Genomic DNA, 13,142 nt, shown 5'->3' with positions numbered 1-13,142 from the left:
CCAAAGTGATCTACTAATTCAATGCAATTACAATCCAAATTCCAACAACCTACTTTGGTGACTTGGAAAGTTATCAAATTTATTTGGAAGGGAAAGATGGCTTGAATTGCTAAAAACATTCTAAAAAAGAAAAATGAAGTGGGAGGACTTACACTTTCTGACTGAAGCTTACTATAAAACCACAGTAGTAAAAACAGCATGGTATTGGCACAAAGATAGACATATTGATAAATGTAATAGAATTAAGAAATCAGAAATAGACCCCCAGATCTCAGTCAACTGATTTTTGATAAGGCCCTAAATCCACTGAACTGGGACAGAGCAGTCTCTTCAATAAATGAGGCTGGGAGAACTGGATTGCCATATCAAAAAGAATGAAAGAGGACCCCTACCTCACACCCTATATAAAAATTAACTCAAAGTGGATAAGTGGATCAAAGACTTCAATTTAACAGACAGTACCATAAAACTGCTAGAAAATAATGTTCGGAAACATCTTCAAGACCTAACACTAGGAGGTCACTTCTTACACCTTACACCCAAAAAGCACAAGCAACAAAAGAAAAAAAATAGATAAATGGGAACTCCTCAAAATTAAAAGCTTCTGTACCTCAAAGGAATTTGTCAAAAAGGTAAAGAGGCAGCCAATTCAATGGGAGAAAATATTTGGTAGCCATGTATCTGATAAAAGGCTGATATCTTGCATATATAAAGAAATCCTACAACTCAACGATACAGTACAGTCAAATTATAAAATGGGCAAAAGATATGAAAAGACATTTCTCCGAAGAGAAAATACAAATGGCTAAAAAACACATGAAAAAAAAATGTTCATCTTCACTAGCTATTAGGGAGATGCAAATCACGACCACAACGAGATATCATCTCACACCAGTGAGAATGGCTGCCGTTAAACAAGCAAGAAACTACAAATGCTGGAGAGGACGTGGAGAAATTGGAACTCTTATTCACTGCTGGTGGGATTGTATAATGGTACAGCCACTCTGGAAGACAGTTTGGCAGTTCCTCAGAAAACTAGATATTGAGTTACCCTATGATTCAGCAATTTCACTTCTCCGTATATACCCAGAAGATCTGAAAGCAGTGACACAAACAGATATTTGCACACTGATGTTCACAGCAGCATTGTTCACAATTGCCAAGAGATGGAAACAATTCAAATGTCCTTCAACAGATGAGTGGATAAACAAAATGTGGCATATACACACAATGGAATACTATGCAGCAGTAAGAAGGAATGAGGCCATGAAACATATGACAACATGAATGAACCTTGATGACATAATGCTGAGTGAAATAAGCCAGACACAAAAAGAAAGATATTGCATGTTACCACTAATGTGAACTCTGAAAAAATGTGAAATAAGTGTTTCATAATGTAGAATATAGGGGACCTAGAGATAGTCAGAAGCTAGTAAAGGGGGAATGATAGAATCTCATATGTACAGGTGTGATAATGAGGGTGATCTTGATATGGAAATGGTCAGGTGTGACAATAGTTCATCAATGGGATTATTAAGCAGCAGTGACACACTGAAAGAGAACAAGTTTGTAAATGGCTGTTTAAAGGCATGTAACCCACAGCAGCACCACAAACCTCAATAAGTGTTAGCATGATATAAGGTATGACATTGGTGCAGAGGGTTAACAACAGAGTGGTATGGAAAATCTACCCATTATGTATTAAATACTACATTTAATAGGAATATCTCACCAACTCTACACTAATACTAGGGATGAATAATTAGCAGCTGATAAGAGCTCTGAGATATATTATAATTGTTCAAAGTTGAGAGCAATGATGATTATACAACAAAGTGAAGGTAATGCAAGAACCTGACCATTTATCTTGGGATAGAATATATATTAAGTGAAGTTAGGAACCCACTACTTAATAAATCAAGCCCTTGACTTGAGGCTTGCTCTTGCGAAATTTAGGATTGTAAATTGGAGGCTGAGCCCTCCTATAATTACCTAAGAGGCACCTCCAAGGAACCTCTTGTTGCTCAGATGTGGCCTTTCTCTCTCTCTAAGCCCAACTTGGCAAACGAATTCATTAACCTCCCCCAACAAGGGTCATGACTCCCAGAGGAATGAATCTCCCTGGCAATGTGGGACATGATTCCCAGGAATGAGCCTGGCCCTGGCAGCAAGGGACTGAAAAATGCCTACTTGACAAAAGGGGGGGAAAAAGAAAGGTAAAAAGCTGAGGTCACACTGGCTGAGGAATCCCAAATAGAGAAGAAAGTCTATCCTGGAGGTTTCTCTTATGCAAGCTGCAGCTAGACATCCCAAATGGCCACAGTATGCCATGCCCTTACCAAAAGTAGCCCCCAAATACCTAGGTCCCTATCTGAGATCCTACAAAAGATTCACTCACTAAGTTTTATCTTTCAGAAACTTAAATCCACCAGAGTGTTCCTATACCAGACAAGTCCTAAAACCCAGAGGCAACGGCCTCTTTAACATCAACAATCAGATGCAGCCCCCTTCCCCATACTGTCGATACCTCCTTTCAACATGAACAAGTTAGGGTGCTCAATGCCTAGCCACTTCTAAAGGTGGAGAAAGATATTAAGTGAGAAGAAGGGGTAGCAACAAACAAGGTAAGATTTAACAAAGGTCTATGGATACTGAAACTTTATATAATTTTATATACATATGTATATGTATATATGATATTGGGGTATTGAAATGGCCGGAAGGAGGTAAATGACATGGCGGAAATGTAGCCTATACCATCCTTTGGGATTTGCTCTGTAGCTGCTCATTGAATTGGGCCTTGAAGGTCTTCACCTTTCTATATAAACCTTCTATTACATAATAGGGAAGAGACTGAGACTGTGAAACTGTAACCCATGACAATTTTTGAAATTACCTAAATGAATGCTCGCTGAGCTGTAAATCGAGAGTTGACACCTTTCTGCATGTATGTATATTTTACAATAGTGGAAATGGCTTAAGTGGTGGAACTGTAACACATGACATTTTTTGAAATTTGTTCTCTTAACTATTCATGAAGTCAAACTTTGAAAGTTATCACTGTTATGTATATATGTTAAAGTTCACAATAAAAAAATTAAAAATAAAAAAAATGGATCAAACCTAAATTTAAGACCTAAGATTACAGAACTTTCAAAATAAAATCCTTATCATCTTATGTTAGGCAATGATTTCTTAGGACACAAGGAACAAAAAACATCAAAGAAAAGAAAAAATTGGTCATCAAAATTTTAAACTTCCAATTTTTCAAAAAAAAACAAAGACAAGACAAAGAACTGCTCAGACTTTATAAAGAACTCATACAACTCAATAATGAGAAAACAAGCAATCCATTTTTAAAATTAGCTAAATATTTGAATGGGGACTTTACAAAGAAGATATGAGGATGGTAAATAAATCCATAAGAAGACATTCACCACCATAAGTCATTACAGTAATACAAATTAAAATTGGAATGAGATACAATTACATATTCACTAGAAAGGCTAAAAATAAAATTGACAACAACAAATATTGATGAAGATGTGGACCAACTGCAACTCATATTTAATTTACAATTCTCTTCAGATGCTAGAATCCAAAATAATACTTATGGATGGATTATGGGAAGATGATAGAGTAGCAAGCTCCAGGAATAGATTGCTCCACCAGAGCAACTATTAAACAGGCAAGAACTCCAGAATCCAGTAGAACACTGTAAAGCATCCAGGGAAGAGTGGGAGGAAGAAGGTAAATATGTGTTTCCAGAAAACCACATTCTCCACATAGTGAATACTGGCACCCAGCCCTCAACAGGGCAGCAGTGTGGTCCAGGCCATGGCATACCTTGCCAATATCAGAAAGGGACCTAAAAACCTACTTCCCCAAGATCCATGGGGTGGGCATGGGCCAATCACAGACTACAGCTTTTGATTAGCTACTTCGGATGGCTGGGGCCCCAGCTCTGAGGGCAGCCATTATGCCAACTCACCCTGAACAAGGGCAGTGGAGGAGATTTAAAGACAGTACAAGTCCTCAGAGCTGTGGAGGACAGATGAAAGGCTGCAATGGTTGGGAAAGTCAAGAAAGTGTAGCTTTGGGGAACTTTAAGAAGCTCCTGGCACCCTGCCTGGCCCTCCCTCATCCCCTCTCTAGGGCAGTAGACACTACTTTTGTGGGTCCCTTGACTTGTACAAGACTGACTTGGGAACCTCCTTTCCTGCATGCGGCCACTCCCAGGAGTTGCCCACCAGGCAAAAGCAACTTGACCAAATGAAAGCAGTGTCAGAAACAATTCAAGTGGACAGTCTGGGACAGCAGTTTATTGCTTTAAGTCCCGCAGCGGGGCACCTGGTAAAGCGAGAAGGTGTGTCCCCTGGGAAATAGAGGGAGCACTCAAACTGTAGTAAACAGGGGGAACTCCTAACACCGCTAGCAAGTACAAGCCCAGGACAAGACACAGGCCTAGAAGAAACAGGGAGGATGCTACCCTTTGCACTCGCCTTGAGTTGAACTTCCTCATAGGAGGGCTGACACTCAAGAAAATCTTTATCATATCACCAGCTGGTTACAGTATCAAGAAATAGATATCATAGCAAAAAAATCCCAGAGTTAACATTTTAAAATATTAAAATGGACAGTGTGCAATAAAAGAACACAAGAAAAGCAAAGAAACAGGAAGTGATGGCCCATCCAAAGGAAGAGGATAAATACAGAAAACACCAATGAGGAAGACCAGACTGTGGACATACCAGACAAACTTTTAAATGGTCATCAGTAAGCTCAAGGAAATGAAGGAGAATATAGAGAAAGAACTAAAGGACATCAGGAATGCAATGAATGAACAATATGAGAATTATCAATAAAGAGATAGAAATTTTAAAAAGAAACCAAACAGAGGAGTGGGGCAAGATAGCGGCATAGAGAGGAGTGGAAGCTAAGTAGTCCCCCTGGAACAACTACAAAAAAACGGAAACAACTAGTAAATAATCCAGAATAACTTCGGGAGGACAAAAGAGACCATCCACTCATCATACACCATCCTGAATTGGGAGGAATGCCCGAGAACACAGCATAAAATCTGTAAGTAAAACCTGCGGATCCAAGTCGTGAGACCCCCTCCCCCATAGCCCAAGCTGCAAAGCCTCATGGTGCCAGAGAGAAGCTCTCTCCCAGCAAGCGAATATAGCTCAGCTGAGCTCCAACTGGGGTTTTAAGTAGCGACTGTGAACTGCTCACTACAGGTACGCATCCCCATAAAACAGACAGAGGCTTTGGGTGACGACTGACCTTGGAGAGCCGGAGGGTCACCTTGGACTGGGTCTGAAGGGGACTATCTGTTTCTTTTTCAGCTCAGTGGCGAAAGCCCCAGTCATTTTCAGTTTCCAGGGCTGTGACTCAGGGAAGGGTGGAGACAGCACAAGCAGAGAGAGAGAGAGACCATTGAAATGCTAATGACATCCACCTGGGGGGTCTGTCTTCTCTAGGAGGAAAGGGGTGGGACCCTTTCCATTCAGAACCAGACCCCAGTGCCTGGGGGAACATGGCCATACCTCCTCATACCAGTCAAGAATTATAGGCTAACAGGCATCACCTGCTGGGCAGAAAAGCACAGTGACCTGAGGCATCACAGGGTGGAGCAATATTCTAAGACACACCCTCAGGGAAACCAGATACTGAATATTTCTTCCCTCTGGGACCTGAGCCTGTTCTGGTCTGGGAAAACCTGATTTGGACAACCAAGGAAACCATGCCTAGACAACAGAAAATTACAGCCTACACTAAGGAAAACAAAGTTATGGCCCAGTCAAAGGAACAAACGTACACTTCAACTGAGATACAGGAATTTAAACAACTAATGCTAAATCAATTCAAAAAGTTTACAGAAGATATTGCAAAAGAGATAGAGGCTGTAAAGGAAACACTGGGCATATATAAGGCAGAAATCGAAAGTTCAAAAAAAACAACTAGTAGAATCTATGGAAATGAAAGGCACAACACAAGAGATGAAAGACACAATGGAAACATACAACAGCAGATCTCAAGAGGCAGAAGAAAACACTCAGGAACTGCAGAACGAAATACCTGAAAGCCTACACACAAAGGAGCAGATGGAGAAAAGAATGAAAAAATATGAGCAACGTCTCCGGGAACTCAAGGATGAAACAAAGTACAATAATGTACGTATCATTGGTGTCCCAGAAGAAGAGAAGGGAAAAGGGGCAGAAGCAATAATAGAGGAAATAATTAATGAAAATTTCCCATCTCTTATGAAAGACATAAAATTACAGATCCAAGAAGCGCAGCATACTCCAAACAGAAGAGATCTGAATAGGCCTACGCCAAGACACTTAATAAACAGATTATCAAATGTCAAAGACAAAGAGAGAATCCTGAAAGCAGCAGGAGAAAAGCAATCCATTACATACAAAGGAAGCTTAATAAGACTATGTGCAAATCTCTCAGCAGAAACCATGGAGGCAAGAAGGAAGTGGTGTGATATATTTAAGATACTGAAAGAGAAAAACCGCCAACCAAGAATCCTATGTCCAGCAAAGCTGTCCTTCAAATATGAGGGAGAGCTCAAAATATTTTCCAACAAACAGACAATGAGAGACTTTGTGAACAAGACACCCACCCTACAGGAAATACTGAAGGGGGCACTACAGAGTGATAGAAGACAGGAGTGCGTGGTTTAGAACACAATTTTGGGAGATGGTAGCACAACAATGTAAGTACACTGAACAAAGATAACTATGAATATGGTTGAGAGAGGAAGGTGGGAGCATGTGGGACACCACAAGAAAGGAGGAAAGGTAAAGACTGGGACTGTGTAACTTGGTGAAATGTAGAGTATTCAACAATTGTGATAAAATGTACAAATATGTTCTTTTACGAGGGAGAACAAGCAAATGTCAACCTTGCAAGGTGTTAAAAATGAGGAGGCATTGGGGGAGGGATGCAATCAGCATAAACTAGAGACTGTAACTAATAGAATCATTGTATTATGCTTCCTTTAATGTAACAAAGGTGATATACCAAGGTAAATGCAGGTAAGAGGGGAGGATAGGGGAGGCATGTTAGACACTTGACATTGGTGGTATTGTCTGATTTTTTATTCTACTTTGATTTAAGGTTATTTTTCCTTTTGCTGCTTCCTAGCTGTCATTTTTTTTTCCTCTTTCTTTTGCCTCTCTGCCTTCTTTGACTCTCCCTTCTGCCTTGTGGAAGAAATGTAGATGCCCTTATATAGATAGTGGTGAAGGTGGTGAACACATAAATGTATGACCATGCAGAGAACCATCGATTATTTACTTGGGATGGAATGTATGGCGAGTGAACAAAACCATATTAAAAAAAAAAATGGATTGATGAAAAAACCTCGAGGGCAATATAGTGAGTGAAATAAGCCAGACACATAAGAACAATTATTGCAGGGTCTCGCTGATAGGAACTAATTATAATATGTAAACTCATAGACATGAAATATAAGGTACCAAGATACAGGACGAGGCTTAAGAATGCTTAGTATGAGCAGAGTGTTCAACTAGGATGAACTTAAATGTTTGGAAATGAACAGGGGTGTTGGTAGCAACATGTGAGAATAACTAACAGCGCCGAATGGTGTGTGAATGAGGTGGAAAGGGGAAGCTCAGAGTCATATATTTCACCAGACGGAAAGTTGGAGGTCAAAAGATGGGAATGTATAAAACTGAATCCTATGGTGGGCAATGTCCATGATCAACTGTACAAATACTAGAAATCGCTTCCATGAACCAGAACAAATGTATGACAATATAATTAGAAGTTAATAATAGAGGGGCATATAGGGAAGAAATATATACCTATTGCAAACTATATACTACAGTTAGTAGTATTTCAACATTTTTTCATAAACAGTAACAAATGTACTATACCAATACTACAAGTCAACAATTGAGGGGGGTTGGTTAGGGATAGGGGAGGATTAGAGTTTCCTTTTCTTTTTTTCATTTTTCATCTTTCACTTTATTTCTCATCGGGAGTAATGAAAAGTTTCTAAAAATTGAACAAAAATTAAGTGTGGTGATGGATGCACAGCTGTATGAGGGTACCAGGGGCAAGTGATTGTACACTTTGGATCTTTGGATAATTGTATGGTATCTGAACAATCTCAATAAAAATGAAAAAAAAATGAAAAAAAAAAAAAAGACATGAGAGTTCAAAAAAAAAGGAACTAAACAGGACTACTGGAGTGGAAGACCACAGTAACTAAAATGAAACCCCAGGAGGGTTTCAACAGCAGATTGGAGCTGGCAGAAGAAAGAATCACTGAATTCAAAGACCATACAATTGAAATGAGTCAGTCTGAGGAGAAGAAAGAAAAAACAATTATAAAAAACAAAAATAAACAGGAATATGCACATCTGAGAAGCCTAGAGAAATTCAAAATACTAAAATTGAAGAAAAATATATCCCATCACAAATTGATCAAACAATCAAGTGAAAAAGACAAGTAAAGAGTTCTGAAAGCTACAAGAAAAGAGCAACATGTACAAAGGGGTTCCAATTAGATTAAATGCTGATTTCTTATCAGAAACTACTGAAGCTAGAAGGCAGTGGGTTGAAATACTTAAACTGCTGGAAGAATACAATTGTCAACCAAGAAATTTATAACCAGCAGGATTTACTTTCAAAGACAAGGGAAAGATTAAGACATTCCCAGCTTTTAAAAAAAGCTGAGGGAGTTCATCTCCATTAGACCTGCCCCACAAGCAATGCTAAAGGGAGTTCTTCAGACTGAAAGAAAAGGACACTAGATAGTACTTCAAAGCAACATAAATAAATACCTTTGGTAAAGGTAACTGTGCTGGTTTGAATCTATTATGTACCCCACAAAAGCCATGCTCTTTTAATCCAGTCTTGTGGGTGAGACTTACTGTGAGTGGAATCTTTTGATTGTTCCCATGGAGATGTGATCCATCCAATTGTGGGGAGGAACTTTTGATTAGATTATTTCCATGGAGCTGTGACCCCACCCATTCAAGGTAGGTCTTAAAGGTTTACTAGAGTCCTTAAGAGAGCTCAGAAAGACAGAGAGAGCTGAGAGCCAACACAGACTCAGACGCTTGGAAATGCAGACAGAAAGACGTTTGGAGATGCTAAGCTAAGAGATGAAGCCCAGAGTTTGCCCTAGAGAAGCTAAGTGAAAACCCAAAGATGCTTAAAGAGAAAGCCACTGGAATCAGAAGCTGAAAGCAATGCAACCTGGGAACAAAGGACCAGCAGATGCCAGCCACACACCTTCACAGCTGGCAAAGGTGTTCCTGACGCCATCAGCCTTTCTTCAGTGAAGGTATTCTCTTGTTGATGCCTTAGTTTGGACACTTTTATGACCTTAAAACCATAAATTTGTGAACTAATAACCACCACCACCCCTCCATTGTAAAAGCCAATATTTGTGGTATATTGCATTTCTGGCAGCTTTAGCAAACCAAAATGGTAACCATTTTGGCAAGTATAAATGTCAGCATCATTGTATTTTTTGCTCTGTAACTCCAGTTCTTAATTCCTACAGCTGCTAAAGTCAAATCCGTGATTGTAGACATACAATGTACAATGACATAACTGGTAACAAGTACAAAAGAAAGGTGGGAGGATGGAGCAGCATAGGAAAAGTGTACATATATGCAATTGAAGTCAAGTTGGTATCAAATCAAATATGATTTTTATATACATAGGATGTTGAATTTTAAACCCTTGGTAACCACAGGGAAAACATATGAAAAGTATATCCAGTAAGAAATGAGAAGAGACTCAATAGGTACAATAAAAAAATCAAATAAATATGAAAGTAGTGATTAATGGAAGAATTGAGGGTCAAAAAAGGTATAACGTTTGCAAAAACTAAAAAAAAAATGGCAGAAGAAAAACCTACAAATTATCAGTACTATCTTTAAATGTAAATGTATAGATTGGCAGAATGAATAAAAAAGCATGGTATAACTATATGATGTTTATAAGAGATTCACCTTAAATTCAAATACATAAGTAGATATAAGAGATTCACCTTAAATTCAAATACATAAGTAGATAGAAAGTGAATGGTGCAAAAAGTATACAGCATAAAGTGGTAAACAAAAGACAGCTAGGGGAGCAATACTAATATCAGATAAAAAAGACATTAAGAGAAAAAGAGTTATGAAGGACAAGGTTGGTCATTATATACTAATAAAGGGGTCAATTCAACAAGAAGATGAAACAATATAATATGTATGCATGTAAAGCAGAGCCACAAAATACATGAAGCAAATCTGACAGATTTCAAGGGAGAAACTGAAAGTTCTACATTTACAGTAGGACACTTTATTATACCACTTTCATTAATGGAGAGAATAGTTACATAAAAAATCATTAAGGATATACAAGACTTGACCAATTCTCTAAACCAACTCTACCTAATAGACATATATAGAACTCTTCACTCAACAACAGTATACATTCTTCTCAAGGACACATGGATCGTTCTCCAAGAACAGACGATGTCTCATGTCACAAAAAAATTCTCAATAATTAAAAAATATTGAAATCAAACACTGTGTATTTTCCTACCACAGTGAAATTAAGCTAGAAATCAATAACAGAGGAAGAAATTCACAAATACGTGAAACAAACAACATACACTTAAACAACCAATGGGCTAAAGAGGAAATCACATGGGAAATTAGGAAATACCTTGAGCTAATGAAAATGAAAATACATCATGCCAAAACTTATGGGATATAGCAAAGACAGTGATGACAGGGAAATTTATAACTCTAAATGCTTATGTTAAAAATGAAGAAAGATTACAAATCACAGAAATAGCCTCAAAACTGGAAGAACCAGAAGAAGAGGAGCAAACTAAACCCAAAGTAAGCAGACAAAGGAAATAATCAAGACTAGAGCAGAGATACAAGAAATAGAGAATTAAAAAACAATAATCAGAAGAAAAAATTTTATTCTATGAAAGGATCAACAAAATTGACAAAACTTTAGCTAAACTGACAAAGAAAAGAAGAAAGAGGACACAAATGACTAAAATCAGAAATGAAAAAGGGGACACTACTATCGAATCCACTGAAATAAAAAGGACTACAATGTGATACTATGAACAACTGCACACTAACAAATTAGATAACGTAAATGAGATAGAAAATTTTCTAGAAACATACAAACAACTACACTGACTCAAGAAGAAATAGATCTCAACAAACCAATAACTATAAAGAGACTGAATCAGTCACCAAAAACCTCAGAACAAAGAAAAGTCAGCACTATGAAAAGGCTTCACAGGGGGATTTTCCCAAACATTCCAAAAAGAATTAACATCAATCCTGCTCAACCGCTTCCAAAAAATTGAAGAGGAGGGAACACTCCCTAATTCATTTCATGAGGCCAACATCATCCTCATACCAAACCCATATAAAGATACCACAAGAAAAGAAAATTACAAACATGCATGTTCCATTTTACCTCAATAGTATACACATTAGAGATGCTTAAGGACACAATCATTGTAAAAAAAATTAAATCTTGGTAAGTACGTACTTGTTTTGTGCATACATTTTATCTAAATTTCTTGGGGGGAAAAAAAGAGAGAGAGAGAGAATATATATATTATAATTGCTTAAGGCCAGGTATCTAGCTAGCCTTTGTTATTTATTGGTGCATATCCAGCCAGGACCGTGCACAGCGTTTGGCACGCAGTGGACAGTCAACAAATATCTGTGGAATTGATCTGATTCAATGAACAAAGAACAAGCTCAAGTGTGAGAAAAGGCAAACTATCATAGTGGAAAAATTAACTGGAGTTTAAAAAAAAAAAACTGAAAGTGATCGGGAATCATTGTTCAAAAGGGCCAAGAAAATATTTACTCCCCCATCTATCCTTTCCCTTCTTTAATCATCGCAGTAAGGAGACAAAGGAAGAATTAAGCGTTGAGAGTTAGTAGAAGACAAAAAACAGAGAGTCTTAGCAAAACCAGAAAAGGTTCTAAGAAATATTCAAGGAAATGTTTGGTTAATAATGGAAAGATGGTTTGGTTAACAAGACTTAGCAAGTGTGTCCCAAATCAAACAACACAGAATTCTGTAAGCTACAAGACTTAGCTATATCATGCTCTACCATTAACATCCTAGCACAAAGCAACTGGCATGTTGTCCACAGTTTTATGCCAACCTGAGATTACAGCCCAAATAAAAAATCTCATGCCTTAGTAAATAGTACTAGTAAGATCTACCATCTGTTGTAAGTAGTTTGGTTTAAACAGAGCTCATTTGCTATGAAGGGAGTTGCAATATAATGTCAGAAAAATACATTTCAACAACTTATCCAAATCAAAAGAGAAAGTTGATATGCTTATATTATTAGAAGAGTTTGCATTATGAACTTTTCAAATCAAGTTTACTGTATGATGTAATGGAGAAAGTGATCAAGATGGGGTATTTTCACAGTGATCGTACCCTTAAGCATCTCTAATGTGTACACTATTGAGGTAAAATGGAACATGCATGTTTTGGGTTTTTGGGGGGTTTTTTTGAAGCAGTAAAATTTGGACTTAATACTTCACCCTTAGTGGTTCAAAATAGCACATTCTGATTTGTCCAATCTAAAATTTAGGTGGAAGAAAAAATAAACTCTTTTAAGGAAAGAATTTAAGGAAACTCAAGTTCACACATGAAATGGATCCAAGAATTGAGCTAATGACTAATGAAGACTGCTGTCTTCTTACACTGTTCAACTGCCCCAAGCTGCTTTAAAAGACCTATAGATTTTCAAGAACAGCAGAGTCATCTGATAGAAATAGGCCACAATTTGAGAAGACAGTCACAAATTTTGATGAATTTGAATCATTCTTTATAAATATGACTCATACTTTGGCTCATCTGTCTTTGAAATAAAAGTCTGCCCCCGCAATGTATGCCAGTTTCAAGAGGATTTAACAGAGCTAAAAAGAAAACTAGGCAGGATTTTTCAGAGACTAACATGTGAATCCTAGACTATTCCAGAAATGTCTAGCTATGTGTCCATACACCGGACAGTGTACCTGTTTGGCTCTGCTAAAATAGATGCTCTTTGATCAAATTGTTAAAAATCACTGGTAACATCTACCATCAGA

The 13,142-nt window shown here is 37.8% G+C and overlaps 1 protein-coding gene across 13 annotated transcripts in view; it reads right to left on the bottom strand.

Annotated features, from left to right (window-relative positions):
* The window catches only part of VPS13B (vacuolar protein sorting 13 homolog B), a 1,017,676-nt gene that overhangs the window by 841,189 nt on the left and 163,345 nt on the right, over positions 1 to 13,142 (bottom strand). The window lies entirely within an intron of this gene.

This window comes from Choloepus didactylus, chromosome 14 (genome assembly GCF_015220235.1).
Source record: "Choloepus didactylus isolate mChoDid1 chromosome 14, mChoDid1.pri, whole genome shotgun sequence".
Taxonomy (NCBI): Eukaryota; Metazoa; Chordata; class Mammalia; order Pilosa; family Megalonychidae; genus Choloepus; species Choloepus didactylus.
The sequence above is the reverse complement of the archived record's forward strand: the minus strand, read 5'-3'. Positions and strand labels throughout refer to the sequence as shown.